Genomic DNA, 22,186 nt, shown 5'->3' with positions numbered 1-22,186 from the left:
CCCCCTGTTCCGATTTTTCACACTTGCTATCTGGTCACCCTATCAATTAAGGACCAAATTCCACCCTCTGGTATTTGTGTGAGGCTCCCATTGACTTCAACAGGAGCTGTGCTGCCAGTGGAAATCACCTCCCAACCACCACTATGGCTGCACCGTAGGCATTGTGGCAAGACTCTGCAGAAGTTAACATTAACATTAACTCCCTCTTGGATTTCCTCTAAAACACCTGAGAAAGTCTTAAGTGGAACATGGCTTGGAGAGTGGATTCCCCTGCTGTTCCTTCTCCCATCCTCAAACAGCCACAAAACTCCTCACAGGGAGAAGGCACAGAGGGAACTTGCAGCTTAGAGGGAATGGGAGTAGCATGTTGCATTGGTTCAGTTGAGAGCACTTTGCGTTCTAATTCCATGATCCTTTGCTTCCCCATGGGCCATCTGTAGTAAGTGGGAAGCGTGGCCACAAGGCCACAATTGTGCTGAGCACCCTTCACTCAGTGACTTCAAATACTTTTTGGTGCTCAGCACTTCAGAAAATTAAGCATGTAATGATATCTGTGCAAGCATTTATGGGAGGCACCATCAGTCCTCTTGCATGCAGATCCCCCTTGACTTCAGTAGGCGTTCTATACAGTAATGGACTACAGGCCTGGGGCCTGCTATACTGGCCCTGAAGTCAGTGTATAATTCTAGACAGAAATTACCAATGTCCTTCTGATTTAAGTGAACGATACCATCCTGCATCATTTGCGATTTCATTTAACATATACAAAATTCTTTTTCAATATGGCAGAGGCCAAAATCAAGAAAACATAAGATGAATATTTACTGAGAGTGCAGTTAATAGAGTTTAATAGGGATTAAGTTAGGAAATTGAATAGCATGAGAGGCACAAGCAGGGATATATTATTAAATTATACATTTCTCCTCACATTTGAATAATTTATTGCTTAAATTGATAAATTTAGTAAATAAAAGGCCTAGAGACACCTAAATAAATATTTAAGTAGTTTTATGTAAGCATTGCACAATCATTTACATTAATTGTACAAAAACACAAAAGCATCTCAATGCTTTAATTCTAATTTGCCTATCTCACAATATGTATTAGTGTGCTGGGGAAAAAAAACCATCATGAGTAAATCACACTCCAGAAACACAGTTTCTATGGGTATGGCTGGACTTTACATGACACGTGATTATTATTTTTTAATTACTTGAGTTAAAACAAATAGCTTAGCTCTTCATGATAAGGGTGGCAGTTTGGAGATTTCCTTCCGACTAAATATTAGAGGCAGAACCTGCAAACACTCACTATCAAGCATAGTGCTTAATAACATGACTAGTTCGATTGGGTTCAATCAGAACTACTTAGTAGTACAGGTGAAATCCTGGCCTCACTGAAGTCAATGGGAATTGGCCATTGATTTCCAGTGGGGCTAGGATTTCACCCTATGACTTTGCAAGATCTGGGCCACAGGTAGGTGCAAATATGTATTGTTCTGTGCATTCTTACATTTGGCAAAGTCAAGTATTTTATAATTGGCCTTTACGAGTCATTCTGATAGAATGATTCTTGTATCATGTTTTTTGAAAATAGTTATTAATGTTAGTGATTTGAATAATAGAGTCGCAAAAGAGAAAAACAAAACCCCACAATATTTTGTAATTTCTATCATATTTGAAACTAAATGTTTGATTTTCATGCTTGCCCTTCCTCATCCTCTTCTTCCCTGCGGTTTTGCCACCGAACAAACACACACAACTAATTTTGAAACTTAGATTGTAACGTCTTTGGGAAGCAGTATGGGACAGACATGGTAAGTTATTTAGATGCCTAAAGATGCAGGTAGGTGCATAGTGGGATTTTCAGAAGCATTTTCAAATTGAATTTAGTCACGTAGGACGGTGCTTTTGAAAATCCCACCAGGCACCTAATACCTTTACAAACTGAACTCCTTGTGTCATCTGCTTTCTAAAAAAATAAATAATGATTCAATTATATCACAAAGTATTTCAAGAATCAGACTGTGAGCCCACTGACCTATTGAAAACCATTATGCACATCAGTGCTGGTGTTTTGTTTCTTTTTACCCTACTATCGATTTTAAAGGGGAAATGCCCTGTTGAAGACCCTGGGGAGTTGTGATTCAAAACCAATGCATTGTTCCACCCATTGACTTTAGATGTTTATTTTGGAGGGGCTCATTTTGTGTCTTTAGTTTATTAGAAAAATAAGTTTCTGTAGTTTATTTAATCTGTAACTGTGTAATTTTGAGATTAAATTGGTTGTTTCATCAGTACAGATGGTGATTCAGAGCAATGGCAGAGCCATCACTGACTCAGCTCCTAGCACACACAGACTACAGCACACTCAGAGCAGAACATATGCCACTTCCCAGGCTGCTGATGTACTTGACCTAAAAATCATAGCAGACAGCCATCACAGGACATAAACAGGTTAAAATGAAATATTATCAGTTTCATCTGTTTCTTTTGCTTCTATACCAGTTATTAAAAATTAGAATCCAAGTGTTTTTGGAAGCTGTTGGTTGAAACAAAGTACTGTAATCCCTAACTTTGCAACTCACACACACAAGAACTGGCTTTGGGTTTGAACTCGGTGTTCTGTATATGCTCTCCCTTTCACTTGTTCCCTCTCTCATATGCTTTGTACTGGGAACATCATACAGGCAATTATTTCAGCTTGGGGATGTATAGCCTCTGTCAATCTTACTTCTTGCAGCAGTACAGTGACACTATACTTGTCAAGATACAGGATAAATTCATAGAACAAGATGTGAGGAAAAGAGCAGGCATCTGAGTAATAATAATTAAATCTACTGTCCTGTAAATACCTCAGAATAACCTCATTACTGTATTATGCACCTTCAACACAGTATTGAATAGTAGACAATCTCTGTAGGAAGCACTGGAATAATATAATGCCAACTCCTATTTCAGCAAATGGGCAGATTTGTATATTTACTTAACTCCATGGCAAGGCAGAGGTGGCCTAGATCTATATTGTGGTAGATGACAGTATGTGAGCAGTTAAGGTTCGCCATCTTCACCTCCACTATCTTCAGAGCTTTGTGTTGCAGGGCTCCAGGCTCTAGTGCCCCATCCCCGCAGGCCATCTGCCTTGGTGTGTGAGAAGCATCTAGTTCAGTGCCCTTTCGGGGCAACAAAAGGGGTAACTAATGTCCAAAGTCCCAATCAATCAGCCATTCTGCTGGGCTCTGTTCCCGGTCCCCTTTCTGGGGCTTCTTTGGAGTCTTCTCCCTACCTCTGCTATTGAGTACAGGCCCCTTCAGACTGAGTCTCCCTGAGGTGTCTAGACTCCTGCCAATCCTGACTCTAGGTCCTTCACAGGAACCTCTCTGCTCCTTGTGGTTTCTTCCCTAGACTAAAAACTCTCTCAGCTTTTTTGAGGGCAGGTGTCCATTAAGTTATGACCTGACCCCCTTTGCTGAGAAGCAACTAGTTAATTATAGCACAAGTATAGTCAATGTCACTAACTGGTGTTTAACACCTTATTGTCTCTGATGGGGTTTCAACCCATCACAGAGACCCAAAGACATATATCCCTCCCCGCTTTCTCTCCTATCAGCTGACACTTGCAGAGATTCACCCCTATATAGCAGACAGCAACAGAGGAACTGACAGATCCCTGATGGTCTCCTAGCCCCATGTGGGGTAAGCACCTCAGAGCAAGCTGGGCTTATGTGGAGGAAAGATGCCCTCTGTCTGAGGGAGTTGTGGGGATAGTTTACTTTTTTTTTTTTAAAGGAACTAATAATGCTAGGAACAAGGATGGCTATGAAAAAGCTTAATAGCAGGGGGAAAGCAAATAAATAAAATGCATAACTAGCAGATAGCAAAGGGTGGATGCCAGAGAGGCTATTTCAGCCTCAGGAATGAAGTAGAAATTGTAAAGTGGCTCCCAAACTTGTGGGGGAGGATTTATCTCTCTCTCTCTCTCTCACTCACTCACTCACACACACCTCCCACAGAGAAGGTCAGTGCACTTCTCAGTACTGAGGTTGTGCACTGCTGCACAGGATTTGTAATGTGTAGGGCCTTGTGCTTGACCTCTGCCTTAGGCACTCTGAACTTTATCCTCCATGAAACTGGGCACTAGCCCTACAAAAAGGGATGATTTTCGCACAAAACACCCTTTCAGTAAAACACCCTCTGCTACCCTGTGGAACCTGATGACATGGAAGTACACCACAAAGGGTTATTTTATTTTACAGTTATTTATCTATTAATTATTTGGTATCTGGGAAAATTACAAAGCTGGCTTGTGCAGCAAAGGATCCAGTGTATAGAATCAATTGAAGCATTCAAGACAAGAGACAAAGGGTTTCATTTCAGTTGCTGGCTCAGGTTAGATTCATCCTCACAATAAGGAAAGGCGTTTTCAATTGCTCTCCCCTTGATTATTAAAAAGGGTGGCTACTTAGCGTCTGATTCTTCAAGAAAGATACAATACCCTCAAAGAGTTCTGAGCTGTTGGGCACTACTAAGCCAACAACGACCACAGCAAATTTCACATATTGGTAGATTATGTCAAACAACCCACCACTTCAAAACAAAAAGAAAAGGTTGCTGTTGTCATCATAAATAGGTCGGAATATGAACAAGAGGCTGCTAGGCAGCTCTCCACCATCACTCTCTACAAGCCATACCTTCAAATCAGCGGCACTGCTATGGGTACCCACATGGCCCCACAGTATGCCAACATTTTTATGGCTGACTTACAACAACGCTTCCTCAGCTCTCGTCCCCTAATGCCCCTACTCTACTTGCGCTATATTGGTGACATCTTCATCATCTGGACCCATGGAAAAGAAGCCCTTGAGGAATTCCACCATGATTTCAACAATTGCCATCCCACCATCAACCTCAGCCTGGACCAGTCCACACAAGAGATCCATTTCCTGGACACTACAGTGCTAATAAGTGATGGTCACATAAACACCACCCTATACTGGAAACGTACTGACCGCTATTCCTACCTACATGCCTCCAGCTTTCATCCAGACCACACCACACAATCCATTGTCTACAGCCAAGCTCTATGATACAACCGCATTTGCTCCAACCCCTCAGACAGAGACAAACACCTACAATTGGGCAAACTGGACAGTCTCTACGTAAAAGAATAAATGGACACAAATCAGATGTCAAGAATTATAACATTCATAAACCAGTCAGAGAACAATTCAATCTCTCTGGTCACTCGATTTCTGATCTCAAAGTGAGTATCCTTCAACAAAAAAACTTTGAAAACAGACTCCAACGAGAGACTGCTGAATTGGAATTAATTTGCAAATTGGATACAATTAACTTAGGCTTGAATAGAGACTGGGAGTGGTTGAGTCATTATACTAAGTGAAACTATTTCCCCTTGTTTATTCCCCCCCCACCCCCCACTGTTCCTCAGACGTTCTTGTTAACTCCTGGAAATGTGCTGGAAATGGCCCACCTTGATTATCACTTCAAAAGGTTTTCTCTCCCCCCACCCCACTCTCCTGCTGGTAATAGCTCATCTTAAGTGATCACTCTCCTTATGATGTATATTTTTTCATGGTCTGTGTGTATATATATAAAATCTCATCACTGTACTTTCCACTTTATGCATCCGATGAAGTGAGCTGTAGCTCACGAAAGCTTATGCTCAAATAAACTGGTTAGTCTCTAAGGTGCCACAAGTACTCCTTTTCTTTTTGCGAATACAGACTAACACGGCTGCTACTCTGAAACACTTCAAAACAATATTTCATCAAAGCAAATACTTTATGAATGTATAGGGGTTTAAAACAGAAAGCAAACATAATAAAACCAATAGACAAATCAGGAGAAGAAAATAAAAAGTTCAAGGAAAAATCATCAGTTATTGAGCCAGTACTTTACAAGCAAAAAAGATCTCTTTCAGTAGATAGAGTACCATATGCTCTATCCTCTGTTACTAGCATCTCTGGTTCTGAAGATATGTAGATACAATTAACACTGTGTTCATTTCGTCTGATGAGTCCTACAATGCAGTCAAATCTGCGTTAAGTTCATTCTAGGATGAACTTGTAACATTTGGAGTTTATAGCATAGTCTGCTGCCACAAATTCAGCATTTTAACTTCATTACAGGATTGATTCAGAGGGGAGACAGCAGGAAGCAGAAACTGTTTGTTACAACATAAATGTTAACTGATTAACCAAGTGGTGATGATTTGTTTGTGGGAGATTAATGGGCAGGATGTCCATGGAAGCTGTATTTTCCTAGAGGGAAGGGGAGCGGTTCTCCTCCCCAAAGTATGAAAATTGTAATGTTTGCTCCTCAGGAGTCAGGCACTGGAAAGAGTCAGCAGCAATCATGTAGAGGCATAAGTGCCATTTCAGAAAGCAAAGGGAACAGTTGCATTGTACAATAACCTATGATAATCAGGTGGAACAAATCACTGCACACGGAATCAAACGCAGGCAGAGGGACTCTGGGCATCTCCACCTCCCTCTCCAGACTGCATCTCCATCTGTTGTGAATATGTCAATAGCAGCAGCCTTCCCAGTAAGAGCACCTGAAATCACCTCTGAACTTGGGCATATTTTATGCTTTGCATTCTTGGTATGTGCTTGCACTGTAAATATGCTAGGAATGCGTAAATATGCAAGGGATGCTAGCTTTTTACCTTTTACTTTTTTAATTAAGGGGCAGGCCAGTTCTAGAGAGGGGTAGCAGTAGTCAAGCCCTTTCAGCTGAATTCCCAGAAGATATTAACCTCTAGATGTCCAAAGTGGTGCAATGCAGCTGAGTTTCTGTTCTACAGTATGACTCCTTGTTGATGTTTAAGGGAAAATGTAGCTTTCTTTTTAACCATGATCACTTTTAGGGGTAAAATATGTGTAAGTCACTGGAGATATTGTTAACATTTTCTATTAAATGCTATTACAATCTAAAATTAAAATTGCTAAAGAAAGAAGCTCCTGTCACGTAGGAATTTGGACTGATTTCTGTCAAATAGACGTGCAATTCTCCCTGAAGACAATCAGTATTTGCATCTCCAAACTCAGAATATGACCCTTTGTAGGTAAGTTTATTATTTTGCAATTCATGTATTCTAGAATCTATCTTTTTACGAGCATATGTTTACAGATAGTTATTCGCAGGTATTTCTTTTTGTGACCTACTTAAAATCCTCACCAAAATCTTGAACCCCGCCTTCCGGGGGAAGGTTTGATAAAAATCCTCACCAATTTGCATAGGTGACCACAGACCCAAACCCTTGGATCTTAAGAACAATGAAAAGAAGCATTCAGTTTCTTACGAGAAGAATTTTAATAGAAGAAAAAGTAAAAAGAATCACCTCTGTAAAATCAGGATGGTAAATACCTTACAGGGTAATCAGATTCAAAACATAGAGAATCCCTCTAGGCAAAACCTTAAGTTACAAAAAGACACAAAGGCAGGAATATCCATTCTATTCAGCACAGCTTATTTTCTCAGCCATTTAAAGAAATCATAATCTAACGTATATCTAGCTAGATTACTTACTAAATTCTAAGACTCCATTCCTGTTCTGTCCCCAGCAAAAGCATCACACAGACAGACCCAGACCCTTTTTTTCTCCCCCCCTCCAACTTTGAAAGTATCTTGTCTCCTCATTGGTCCTTTTGGTCAGGTGCCAGCGAGGTTATCCTAGCTTCTTAGCCCTTTACAGGTGAAAGGGTTTTTCCTCTGGCCAGGAGGGATTTTAAAGGCGGTTACCCTTCCATTTATATTTATGACAGGCCCGGTCAGCTGTGCTGACTGGAACCGCCAAGTCCCTTTTCAATGGGGTGTTCCAGTTGAAAACTGAACACCCAGTCACCCTAGGCAGGAAGGGGCAAGGAGAAGTGGGTGAGCTGAGGAGAAGATCATGTCCACCAGTTGTGGGATTCATTGCTATATTTAAGCAGAAAAAGTTATATAACCCCAAGATGTATCTTTTCCATGGTGCTGCCCCTTCCACACTGAACCATGAGGCAGCCATGGCCAAGGAAGCCCTTGTCTCCAATGGAGTTGCACTGGAACAGATAGGGTTGCAGGGTACCACAGCTGGTGCAGAAGCAGATCCAGAAGGTTTGGAGATGGGCCTCCCTGGCTCTTCTTCAGCACAAAGGAGTGAAGCCACTACACTGTCTCTTGAAGTAGTTTTCTTCCCCAGGGCCGCTCTCCTGTGGGTTTTCCCCTGGGAGGGGATGATCTGGGCCAAAATAGCTTTGTTTCTAAAGTCCACAAACCAGCCTTTCATGTATCGGAAGCCATTTTACTCCTCTGTCAAGTCAATGAGAGTTTTGCCATTGACTTTAAACAGGATGGGACCCTAGATTTGCCTTCCACTGGCACAGAGCAGAATATATACTTAAGAATTAAGATGTTCTTAATTATTCAGAGCAGCTTGACATATAAACTTAATTTTAAAACTGTTCCAAACGAATATCCGTTTCTATAAAATTGTGTTCCAACTGTAGAAGCTTAGACATACTTGCATTAAGCTTGATGTATCTTTTTGGAAAGATCTTTAATTTCACTCAATCCATTATATTCTGTTAACAAAAATTATTTCACTTCTGCGGTCTCCATACCCACAAGCATTCACTGTTATCTGAAAGATGAATGACCTTGAGATGGTATCAGAGGATCATCATGAGAAAAATGCAGAGTAGTTACTTGTATTTCACAATTAATATGGATCTTCTCCTCCAACGCTTATGCACTTGAACTCACCAAACAGATTAAATAAACAAACAAATTATGTATAAAGACAGGTTTTGTAAATGGATTTAAATGTCGGACAGATTCTTGCAGTTGGCATGGATATGCTATTTATGTTCATACCATATGGAACCTTTCTGCTTCACAATCTTAACATTTCTACTCTGTGTTTAAAAATAACTTCTTTTAAGACAATTGTAACTATTACTAACATTTTTAGTGTAGCCTGGGTCCTTGATATTCATCTCAACGGTATTATGCCCAGATTCCTGAAAGACTGATCTTCTGTCAAGTGACAGCTGAAATGCTGTCACTTGCAGCTAACAATCATTTTACTTCTGCAAGTAACAAATAATGGATCAGCTGCTATTTTTTTATTTGAGCAATAATCAATATCACAATAATTGAAATTAAACTCTTGATGTGGAAATTGTTGTAGTAAATTTTAGTGTTAACTGAAGATGAACAACTAGCAAATTCCATCAAACTAATCTGGGAGAACAATTGTGGTTGTCTTTATATTTCACAGTAATGTAATAAATGAGAAAGGAAACAGTTGTCGCATTTCACAGCAAGTGAATGAGTGAGAAAGCAACTGTATAATATTAATAGCACTACAAAACTGCAAATTTCAGAATGACACATACATTACCATTGCCTAACAGAATGAATGACAACAATCAATCCTTTACCTGAATTGTACTTAATTCACAATTTTCCCTTTTATGCCTTTCATTATCAGCAAAGCACGTAAGAAAGTTTCTAACCATGTCTGGCCAAAAACAACAACTAAAAAACCCTTAATACCCTTTCCTTCCCATCCCACCAGTCTGTAACTATTGTAAAATGCTACTTTTGAGGCATAATAGCACTTGAATTGGTCTTCCCATTATGTTGAGGCTATTCTAGAAGAGAACATGTTACGGTTCTTGACAGGAAGAGCAGGAATCTCAGATGTGACATTGCGTGAGAGCTGAAAGATGACATTTGTTACTTTGAGGGAAAATGAAGATAAGTATCACTGTGGCATAATGTTCTCTGGAGCAGTTACTGTAGACAGCTCTAGTGACAAAAAAATGCCAAGTGGTTTTGGACCTCGCAGTCATCCTAAGAATGACACAACAGCCTAATTAATTGTATTTAAAATGCAAAGAGACTGGGGGTTTGAAAAGTCAAGTGAAATCTTTTAGAACCCAGAAGGAAAGAGATTGTGCCGGGATTCACTGTTAAATCTTTTAAATTTGCTACCATATTAAATAAAGGACAACTGCATACATTATACTCATCTCAACAGTCCAAGGGCCTTGTTCTCCACTGTTTTGCACCCCAAGCAGAGTTTCTATTCCAAAAAAGGGAGACGTGCCAGAAACTCTTTGGCACTCTTTTAGGACTTTGTTATTGCTATCAGTTTTACGCAGGAAGCACTCTCATGGGTGATCATATAAAATAGATAGAGAGACCCACTTACCTGTCCCTGAGCAATGTGAATACCACTGCCAGTGTTGTAAGGGAGTAGAGGATTCTGATTTGGTCGTAGTTTACACTCACTTTGCACATAATGCTGTAAATGACTCCTATGTAAGGTGCAAGGTAGTGGAGAAGTAAGACTTTAAGGGTATGTCTACGTGGCAATTAAACATCCACAGCTAGCCCCTTCAGCTGAGGACTCAGGCTTACAGGGCTCAGACTACAGGGCTGTAATATTGTAGTGTAGATCAGGGGTTCTCAACCTTATTCTTTCCGAGCCCCCCCCCACCCCCAACATGCTGTAAAAACTCCACAGCCCACTCGTGTCACAACTGTTTTTCTGCATATAAAAACAAGGACCAGCATTAGGGGGTAGCAAGCAGGGCAATTGCCCGGGGCCCCACACCACAGGAGCCCCACAAAGCTAAATTGCCCAGGCTCCTGCTTGAGCCCTGGGTGGTGGGGTTCAGGGCCCCGGGCTTCAGCCCCGCACCATGGGGTTTCGGCTTTTTACACTGGGCCCCAGAGAGTCTAACACTGACCCTTCTTGGTGGACCCTGGTTGAGAACTGCTGGTGGAGATGTTCAGGCATGGAGTAGAGCCTGGGCTGTCAGCCTCCACCCCAAACCTCACTTTGCCATCAGCATTTATAATGGTGTTAGATATGTAAAGAAGTGTTTTTAATTTAAAAGGAGGGTTGCACACAGAGGCTTGCTATGTGAAAGGGACCACCAGTATAAAAGTTTGAGAACCTCTGCCTTACACAGCCCAAGGGAAAGTGACCTGGATGCAGGAAGCCCTGACAACACTCCTGGCTCCCCTCACAGCCTCCTAGGGCTGTGCGGGGTGGATAGGGTGACAAGACAGCAAGTGTGAAAAATTGGGATGGGGTGAGGGTAATAGGAGCCTGTATAAGAAAAAGACCCCAAAATCAGGACTGTCTCTATAAAATCAGGACATCTGGTCACCCTAGGGGTGGAGAAGCAGCAGTCCAGTGGGGGATCGAGCAGCAATGCCAGCTGCTTTGTACATCCAGGTCAGTTTCCCCATGTGGGTGCAGGAGGAAGGCAGGGGTTCGGGTGAAGGGGGCACAGTGCAGAGATTAGGGGCACAGGAGGGGACAGGTATTGGGGTGCAGGAGGAAGGCATGGGTTGGGGTGAGAAGGCATGCATAATGCAGGGGTTGGGGCTCAGGAGGGAGGTGCAGGGGGCAGGAATCAAGTGGTGCAGGGATTGGGGCACAGGAGGGGAGTACAGGGGTTGGGGTGAAAGGGCACAGTGCAGGGGTTGGGGCATAGGAGGGGGCAGGTGTTGGGGTGCAGGAGGGGGCAGAGGTTGGGAGTGAAGGGGTATAGGTTTAGGGGTGCAGGAGGGGGAGCAGGCGTTGGGGCAAAGGGGGCACAGTGCAGGGGTTAGGGAGGAAGGGAGGGTGGGGAGCCTGGGGAGCACATGGGAGCCAGGGGCAACGCCCACAGGGGCCGGGGCACCAAAATGCAAGTTTGCCCAGGGTGCCATTTTCCCTAAGGCTGGCACTGGCAAGAGGACTTCAACCCTGGGTCCTGACTTGACTCAGGCTTCGACCCTCCACTGCACTGTGGTCCTGGGACCCTTGGTCTGATCCCTGTGTTAGTGCAATTTGTGTTTAAACTAGAGCCTAAATGTGAACCTTAGGTTTATGTTGCAGTGTAGACATACCCTTAAAGAGCTGTAGCAGTCTCACTAAACCAGAAAGTAGTGCTCAGTATCCATGTCACTTCTAGGATAATAGTACTAATAAAGCACTTGTTTCCTTTGCAAATTTAACACCATCAGCTCAGGATTAAACAAAGACTGTGAATGGCTAGCCAACTACAAAAGCAGTTTCTCCTCCCTTGGTGTTCACACCTCAACTGCTAGAAGAGGGCCTCATCCTCCCTGATTGAACTAACCTCGTTATCCCTAGCCTGATTCGTGCTTGCATATTTATAGCTGCCTCTGGAAATTTCCACAACATGCATCTGAAGAAATGGGTATTCACCCACAAAAGCTTATGCTCCAATACGTCTGTTAGTCTATAAGGTGCCACAGGACTCTTTGCCCCTTGTTTCCTTTGTAACTACACAGGCTTCTCTATGTTTCTTGTTCCTTCCCTGCCTGCACCACAAGACCAATTTGGCTTAGCTCCTCATTCCTCTTAGAAGAATTGGAATACTAGAGTGCAGGCTTGTCAAAAATTAGGTTACTAATCTGAAGTAAAAGTGCCACATGCTTACTTCAGTGACATTAAAGGCTTGACTCTCAGCCCAAAATTGCATGTGCAACTGTTCAACTACTTTATAAGCCTACTACCACATACACAAACACAAGTTCTTCGGCCTGTGTTATGCAGGTCAGACTAGCAATCATAATGGTCTCTTCTGGCCTTCAAATTGAATCTATAAGAGAGTCAAAATTTAAAAGAACACCTGAATTTTGGCATCCATCTGCTAATCAGGAGAGAAACTTCTAAGATTCTTTTTAAAAGCTAGCAGTGAACCCTTAATGATTTTTATATTATTTTTATTTTTGGGGTCAAATGATGGACCGTAAAGTATTCAATGACTACACATGTCAGTCTGTGCACCAATAAGGCAGGCAATATTAACAATTTCAAAGCAAAAATCAGTCCTTAAACAATAAGAATTGGCATGTTCCCACTGTAACATTCTGCTACTATTGTTCTTTGTTGACTGTTATTGAATTATTATTGTTGCCTGCGACAGTCAATGCAAGATGTTAGTACAAATGCTATCAAAGGCTCATGACCAAATAGCTACTTATACACCAAACTAATGATCAGAAGGTTATTTTCTACCTTCTACAGCTAAAATTGAAGGTCAAATACATCAAAAGAGGTTTTAAATTGGAAGTATGTTTCTTAATTTTGGACTTTAAAAAAAGTATTTCCAAAAGATTTGTCTCTACTGTATGCCTAGCTGAGACCAGGGTATTCCCATGGTCGGTGGTGACAAGGTGAATGGAACATGAATTGTCAACTCTTTGGATTCAATTCTCCTCTTACTCTGGTTTTACACTGATGTAATTCCATTTAAATCATGTTAATGATTTACACCATTGTAAGGAAGATGAGAACCTTTGTCTTGATTCTGTATTATGGAAATCAATTGTAGTTTTGCCATAGACTGCAGGGGTGCAGGATTTGACTCTGAGACTGCAAAACTCAGTTTTTCAGGGATCTACTAAATTCCATTGCCGTTCCCTGGCTGTGGAATCACAGTTTACAGAGGATGCCATCTAGCTGAAATATTTTTGCTGTCCACCATTTGACCCAAAAGTGTCATTAACAGTACACTGCCAACTCTTAAAAAAAATCTTAGAAATTTCTCCTGTGATGAGCAGAAATAGAGTGAAATACCTGACGTTTAGTTTCAGGAAATAGCAGCAGCAAGAAAGACAACAGGATGAGCACAAGAGACTTGATGCTGCAGGAACTTGCACTTGTAGCCCCTTGTTCAACCGAGCAGACCCAGTGAAGTCAATGGGACTGCTCCCATACATAGGGACTACAAAATTAAGCCCTGAGTTACAAATCCTGCAATCTGTGTGGTTAAAAGGCTAAGAGGACAAGACCATGGGCTACACTGGGTCTGACCTATATGTGGTGGGCTAGGTTGCAGGGAAGGCACAAATTTCCTTGTGCAAATGCCAGGCGCAATTCCAGTTCCTGTTCTGAGGAGCTGGCCCTATCTAGCTTCCTAGGTATCTTCTTTCAATCCCTTGATATAAAAAAATGGATTTCACCTGCTGTATGCATATTCAGCATGTTTCAATACCAATTTCTTTTCTAATAAATAAAGGGACAGGGAAGGAAAAGCACTATTAAATATTCATAATACCCAATTAGTTTTCTGGGGTATTGATGAAAGGCTGTGGTTAATGAATCTTAGTTTCACCTCAGACCATCAATTCTCAAAACCATCATTAATCCCCAGGAAAAGCATTGAGGTTTTATCATTATTGCTTAATTACACCGAAAAATAGACAGATTGTTAATATTAATTTGCATTACAACAGGTTAAATGGATAGCTTGCAAGTTTATCTTTAACTCTCAGCGCACTCCACAGCAACCTTTTAATGCAAGGTAGCATTTAATAACATTATTAATTTATTTAATCAGGACTCTACCATGAGTAATCTCAGGGTAGAAAATCCTTATATGGACACAGTTCTCAGATTTTTCCACTGAGATGCGACTGCATTTTGTTTACCCTATGTGAGCCCCCAAGCTAAAGCAATTGTAAGCTTTACTTTGAAATTTCTATGTAAATTATGTGACGTTATATACGGGAATCTCATAATGCAGGTTCTGTCTTGCAATGAAGTGAGTAGAATGCTTTTCTAGAGAGTGGAAGGACAAATTTCAGATGAAGGTCATGGGGGCAATAAGGATTTCAGATGTATTTCAAATAAAAATCTTAAGTGCAATGTGCAAAACCTTTTCATTTCTGACATGCTTATGTGGAAATCTCAATTATCTCCTAATCTTAGATATTAGTCCTCTATTGGCCTTAGAGGTAGAACTGAATTAAGGTGTCCATTTTTTAGTCACAGGAATAGTCTCATGAGTTTTCTGGGGTGTTCACTAAGCAGTCTAAGGGCAATTTCCATATCAAAATGGAAAACAAAAAAGTGTTCGCATATATTGGTCAACCAAACTATGATGAAGTTAACATCTTGTGCAGGCTTTGTACCTGAGTGGTATGCCACTTTACCTCCTCAGTGCACCTGAATCAAGGAAAGGATACAGGTAAAAAAGACGCATACCAGGGTGTCTGAACTTCTTGTATGCTGGAGGGGTTCTTCATATGAGCTCTTGTAGAATGAGCAAGTAGAAGGGCATACCTGGCCCCAAGTCCCTCCATACCAGATGGCAGGAGTAAGGTGGAAGACTAGCCAGGGAAAGGATCCTGTTGGAGAGATATATAGTTTTCCATAAAAGGGGGAATTTAGAAAATTATGATTTTTTATCAAATCATCATCTACAAAACTGATGGACAATATCACGAGAAAGTCACTTTTGTGTTACTTAGTATCCTTCTCTTTTTCAACTCTTTGCATGTTAACATTAAGCCAGAATATGTAGTACCAGTGAAATAAAGTGACAGAATGGAAGTAGACTTCTGTTATTTTCTGTTTCTTTTCTGGAGAGTACATACTGTGGCAGGGTCGGGCCAGATGGCTACAGGAGAGTAACAGAAGGCAGATATATTAGTCCCAGGTTAGGTAGGTCCCTTTTCCCTGAGTAAGGTAACAGGGAAGGTTTTTTTTTTTGTTTTTTTTTTTGAAACAGAAAGGAAATTTATTTGTAACAGTTACAAAGAATACAAAAGGATAAAAAAAAACTTAGCAACAAAACAACGCAATCAAAAGGTATAACACAACAGCTTTCAGGAGGGAGAGGTGTTCAGGTTAGCCCAGGCCCAGAGCGGGGGGGCTTCCTCGACACTCGTGGTCTTCCACCCTCCTGAGTTACCTGGTGGCCTAGAGCGGGGGGGCTTCCTCGACACTCGTGGTCTTCCACCCTCTCGAGTTACCTAGTGCCGCGCCCAGGGTCACCGACCCTCCCTCTCCTGAGAGTGCCCGACAAGATGGGCACGGCTGCGGGGTGGGTGGTTGGGAGGGAGGGGGGTACACCCATGTATTATAGGACCCCTCCTAGAAGACAGTAATGATGGTATTCACAGCAACTAACGGCTGTGACTGGCGGCTCTCGCTCTTTCCCTCAATCAGAGGGTCAGACGGAGGGAACCGGACGGGGTCACCGAGCAGAGAACCCCGGACAGCGCCCACCGCTCCTCGAAGGTGTCAAGGGAGTCGGTGGACGCTGCCCAGAGGAACTCCGCCCGGATACGTGAATGTACTGAGAGTCGGAAAACGGCCTCACAATCGCAGGACGCCTCATGAGCCAACCTCCGCTCTCTGGTCTTATAAATGGCTGTTTTAGCCAAGGCTAGGAGGAGGCTAACCAGGAGATCCCGCGACTTGGTGGGGCCACGGATAGGGAGTGTATAGATAAAGAGGTGGGGAGAAAAATGAAGCCAAAAGCGCAAAAGAATATTTGTGAGGAGCCGAAAAAGAGGCTGCAATCTGGCACACTCTAAATAGACGTGCGCCAGGGTTTCCCTCACGTTGCAAAAAGGGCAAGTCTCCGGAAGGGAGGTAAAACGTGTCAAAAACACGCCCGTGCTCACAGCCCCGTGAAGGAGCCGCCAACTGATGTCCCCGACGGGCCTCGGGACCAAGGTGGAGTACAGGCTGGCCCACCGAGGTTGCTCACCCTCCAAAGGTGGTAAGAGATCTCGCCACTTTGTATCGGGGCGGGACACCAGGGTGCGGGCATGAAGGGTATGGAGCGTGAGTGTATATAGATATTTCCGTGATGCAACTTGAAAACCGACCGGTTGCAGTTCATGCAGCCGGCTCGCAGTGAAAGGATGAGGGGTGTGTTGGGATCGACAGAGTAGGGGCCCGATGGAAAGGTCCGGCGGGCCTGGGGTAAGGGATGGGCGGGGCGCGCCCTCGCACAAGGCTCGGCTAACATAAGCCCGAGCGGCGGGGGTCAGAGCGGCCTCCACCTCCTGAAGCACGCGCCGGGGGGTGCGAAGGCTGGAGAGCCCCATGCGTCGAGCGAGCGTCAGGGGATCCAGCCAGTCCCCCCGGTCGTAGTCCAGGAGGTCCCCGACCCTCGTAACTCCCGCCAGGACCAACCTCTGGTGCACCGTGCGGGACTCCGCCGCCTGCACACAAAGTTGGGGGTTGTGTAGCAGGGGCTCCGTGAGGAGATCTGCCCCCACGATGGCCGCCACGGACCTGGTCGTTGAAAACAGTTTCCAGGCCCGGAGGAGGTCCTGGTAGAAATCCGGCAGCCCGGAGAGGTCTCGCGGAAAACCTCTCGGACAAAGATAAAAGAGCTGTCGGTCATAGCGGAGCCCATGGAAGCGGCGTAAAAAGGCATGCGCCAATATGCTCCACGGCGAACTACCTGCACTATAAAGGAGCCTCTGCAGGGCCTGGAGGCGGAAAACGCGGACCTGAGTGTACAGACACTTCAGGCCCTGCCCTCCTTCCTTCAGGGGCAAGTGGAGAACTCCAACAGGGGCCCAGTGCAATCCTGACCAAAAGAACTCCAGAATCAATCTCCGGAGGTGGGACAGGAAACCCGGGGCCGGGGCTAGGGTGTTGAGCCGGTACCAGAGCGTGGACAGGACTAGTTGGTTAAGCACCAGTGCTCTCCCCCGAAGGGAGAGACATCGGAGTAGCCTCGTCCATTTCCTGATCCGCTCAATCACGCCGCCTTCCAAATTTTGCCAGTTCTCCGGCGGAGAAGGGTGCGTGGCAGAAAGGTAAACGCCGAGATAGAGCAGAGGGCCGGCACTCCACCGGATGGTCTGAAGCGCGGGTGGGAGGGGGCTTACCTGCCGCCAGCCCCCCACCGCCAAGCCAGAGCTCTTGACCCAGTTGACTCGGGCGGAGGAGGCTGCCGAAAAGATGGCTTGGCATGCCTCCACTCGCGCCAAGTCGCCCGGGTCCTGGACCACGAGGAGGACGTCATCGGCGTACGCCGACAGGACCAGCCGCAGCTCCGGCTCCCGCAGCACCAACCCCGTCAACCTCCTGCGGAGGAGACAGAGGAAAGGCTCGATCGCCAGAGCGTACAGCTGGCCTGAGAGGGGACACCCCTGCCGCACCCCTCGCCCGAAGCTGACCGGTTCGGTCAGGGTCCAGTTGAGCCTAACCAGACACTCCGCGGAGGCGTACAGCACCCGGAGAAAACTCACAAACTGAGGTCCGAATCCAAACGCTCGCAGGGTGCTCAGGAGGTACCCATGATCTACCCTATCGAACGCCTTCTCTTGATCGAGAGACAGGAGGGCGAACGACAGACCGTCTCTCCGCCCGAGTTCCAAAAGGTCTCGGACTAAAAAGAGGTTGTCAAAAATGCTGCGACCCGGGACAGTATAGGTCTGGTCTGGGTGAATCACGTCCGCCATCACGGACCCTAGCCGCAGCGAGATTGCTTTCGCTACGATTTTATAATCCGTGCTAAGGAGTGAGAGGGGACGCCAGTTTCGTAAGTCGCGGAGGTCCCCCTTCTTCGGCAGCAAGGCGAGCACCGCTCGTCTGCACGAGAGAGGGAGGACCCCGCCCTGCAAGGACTCAGCCCAGACAGTGACTAGGTCTGGGCCAAGGATGTCCCAGAACGCGCGGTAAAACTCCACGGTCAGCCCGTCCATGCCCGGAGATTTATTGGTGGGCATGCGACGGAGGGCTTCCGAGAACTCGGCCAGGGTGAGAGGCAGCTCTAGCCGGTCTCGGTCGCCCACGCTGACCGTGGGGAGTTCCTCCCAGAGCACCCCGCAAGCGCCAGGATCGGTCGGATCCGGGGAGAAAAGGTTTGCGTAGAAGTCACGGGCCCTCCCACACATCTCCTCCGGATCCGTGAGGGGGGTGCCGTCTTCCGCTAGAAGGCAGGTGACGTGTTTTTTGGCCCCCCTCGTTTTCTCCAGGGCGTAGAAGAAGCGGGAGCCGCGATCCATCTCCTGAAGGAGGCGGATGCGGGACCGGACAAAGGCACCTCGGGCCCGGTGGTCCTCGAGGGCTCGAAGTTCCTCCCGCTTCTCCCGGCACGCTCCGCAGAGGGACGGGTCCCCGGGGCTGGCGGCCAGGCGCCTCTCCAGCTCTAAGACCTCCCGTTCCAACTGCTCTATCGCCGCATTTCGCCGTCGGCTGGTGCCCCGAGTGTAGTTGCGGCAGAAGAGCTTGGCGCGCACCTTCCCGAGATCCCACCAGCGCCGCACCGAGGGAAAGGCACGCCACTGCTCCCGCCAGGCCAGCCAAAACTCCCGGAAGGACATCACAAAGCTCTCGTCCTCCAACAGGCTGTTGTTAAAATGCCAGTAAGCCGGCCCCGGTCCCTCTGCACGAAGGGAGACCGTGACGGCAACCAAATGATGGTCGGAAAAAGGGGCCGGCCGAATGGTGGAGGAGTGGGCCTGTGAAAGATGGAGACGGGATAGATAAATACGGTCTAACCGAGAGCGGTGCGACCGACGGGCCTCCACCCGAACGAAGGTAAACGTGGAAGTATCATCTGGGTGATGGTCACGCCAGACGTCCACTAGGGAGTGATAGTCGACTATGTCTCGAAGAATGGTCGCGGCGGCCGGGCTCGGCTCGGCCCCCGAGCGGTCCCGTTCCTCGAGGGTGGTGTTAAAGTCCCCTCCCAGGATCAGGCACTCGTGTGAATCCAGGGTGTCGAGAAATTCGGACACCTGCTGGTAAAATTGCGGCCGCTGTGAGCTCACTTGCGGGGCATAGATATTAACAAAATTGACCACGAGCCCCTCCAAACGAACTCGGAGGTGCAACAAGTGGCCCGGCACGGCCTCAGTGACTCCGAGCACCTCGGGCCGCAGGGTGGGGGAGAACAGGGTCGCCACTCCAGCTTGCCAAGCCGTGCAGTGGCTAAAGTATACCCCGTCCCCCCATTCCAGCCACCACCTATCCTCGGCGGTTGGGTCCGTGTGGGTCTCCTGCAGGAAAACCACAGAGTACCTCCCCTCCCGAAGGTAGGAGAGCACCTGGGACCTGCGGAGAGCCATCCTACAGCCCCTGGTGTTCAGGGTTACAATGATGAGAGGTGTCATGCGGAGGGCTGGGGGGGTGGGGAGTTCTCAGGGGTGGGGGTACTCATGGCCCCCGGCGGGTCGCATAGCAACCCGTGTCCCATCCCGTGAGTAAGTAACTCTTTCCGGAAGCTGCGGGCCCGCTCGTAGGCCGCGGCACCGCCCTTCCCTTGCCCTCTACCCTCCCTCATAAGGGCTCTCGCGGCCCGAAGGAGTCGATCAAAGTCCCCCCATTGCTGGAGAGCCAGCTGTGCCCTATCGCGGGCACCACGGCATTGTTTCAAAAACTCCCGTAATGCATGCTGCAGCTCATGGGGGGGTAGGGTTACAACTCCCAGAGCAGTCCCTGGTGGGGCTTTTGATGCAGCTTCGTGGTCCGCTAAGGCGGGTAGGCAGGGTGCGGACCGCCGACGGGGTGTCTGACAGGCTGGGGTTATTAACTCCATCTCGTGCCTTGGGGCGGACGGGGATGGCAGGGGGAAAGGTGCAACTCCTGGGGAGTCGCAACTAGAAAACATAAAGACTGCTCCCTGGGGGGAATCTGCAAAAGGCGGAAAAGAAATAACCCCAGGGGCGGCGGTAGCCTTGCAGGAGGAGGGAGACTGAACCGGAATAGGGGTGGGGGCAGGGGCAAAGGTAAGGCCCTGGGCTTCAGGAGGCGCACAGCGAAAAGAAGGCGCCTCCCGAGCAGGGTCGGGGGTGAAGGGGCAAGGGAGGGGGCTCCGAGGAATGCTAGGTACTGGCTCCGGGGTGGTCGTGGCAGCCATGGCCCCAGGCGGTAAACCACTTTCCGTGGGGTGCTCACCCGGAAAGGCAGTCAGGGGGAAAGGGCATGGGGAGAGGGGGCCTGGGGTGAAATTGCCCAAATCGAGGCCGGCCGGCAGTAAATCATCCCCTCCCTGGGTGACCGGGGTCAAATCCAGGGCTTCAATCTCTGCGTACACAGAGGAGAGGCCAACTCCCACCACCCCAGGGGCCTCTCCGCTAGGGCCCGCCTCGGCGGTCACGTCGGGGTTCGTTGGGAGTTCAGGTGGTATCTGGTTAGAAGGGGCTTCCCCCGGGGCTTCGGAGGGGAGGGTCCCCCGCGGAGGGGGGATTCCACCCTCCAATGCTGGTCTATCTTCACCTCCCGACACCAGCGAATGGATCTCACTCGTGGCCGAGGCGGGAGGCTCAGGGTCGGTACCTCCCTTCCTGGTCTTCCGGGGGGCTTCCGCGTCAGATGAATGCAGCGGAGCTCGAGCCCTCCGCTTGCCTCGCTTCCCCTGGACTACAGTCCAGCCCTCCATGGCGTCGTCCGGGGGTTGAGTAGCAGGGGACGGAGCGGGGCGCGGAGGCAGAGATTCAGGGGTTTGGGGGGGTAGCGGTAAGGCAGCATTAGGGGCGGGGGGTTCTCCTTGGGGCGAGCCCTCTCCTGCACCCGGTAAAAGCTTTGCCACACCCCCCTCCATAGGCTCTGCCGAGGTGGTTACGGCAAGAGTGGGACTCCCGTGGTCGCCCGGGCGTTGTTGGAGGGGTGCCTCTTGGGCCCGGACGGGGGCAGCGGTGGATCGGGTGGGAGGGGGGGTGGTGTCGGGTGCCGGGTGGCCAGGGGTGTCGGCAACAACAGGGCCGATATCCCGCCGGGTCTCGGGGGTCTCAGGTGCCCCTCTCCCCCGGGCCAAAGGGCAGTCCCTGCGGACATGCCCTGCCGAGCGGCAGAGGTAGCACCGGGCCTCTCCGGTGGAATAAAAGACCCTATAGCGGGCTCCCTGGTAGGGAACTAGGAAGGACCCCTCGAGCGCCTCTCCGTCACGCACCCCCGCCGGCAGTAAAATCTGCACTTGCCGGCGGAACGATAGGACGTGACGGAGGGCGGGGTCCTTGCAGCCTAACGGGAGAGGGCTAATAACAGAAACAAGCTTCCCCAGGGCAGAAAGAGCAGGTAACAGGGCAACATTAGGTAAAAAGGGAGGAACGGAGGTGAGGACGAAGCGAACGCCCAGATCTTCTAGCGGTTCTAGGGGGAGAAACACCCCCCCCACCACTAGGCCCTTCTCCACCGCCTCCTGGGCGGCAGTCTCCGAGGCCAGAAAGAGAACGACCTTCCCATACATCTTGGAGGCCGCCACAATGGCCATGGGTCCTACCACTTTCGCCAACGCCTGCACGTATGCCTCCACGTGGGGCGAGGCGGGTACTAGGAGGCAACGGACACCGTGCTTCCTGGTCAGGGCGGGAAGAGGGCCCCGACTACTAGTAATGGCAGCGGAGGCAGTGGGAGGGCGAGATGAGGAGGCGGCAGGTGAGGGGGGGCCTGT

Source organism: Lepidochelys olivacea (genome assembly GCF_965140295.1).
Source record: "Lepidochelys olivacea isolate rLepOli2 genome assembly, chromosome: 7".
NCBI lineage: Eukaryota > Metazoa > Chordata > Testudines > Cheloniidae > Lepidochelys > Lepidochelys olivacea.
This window is presented reverse-complemented; position numbering follows the sequence as displayed.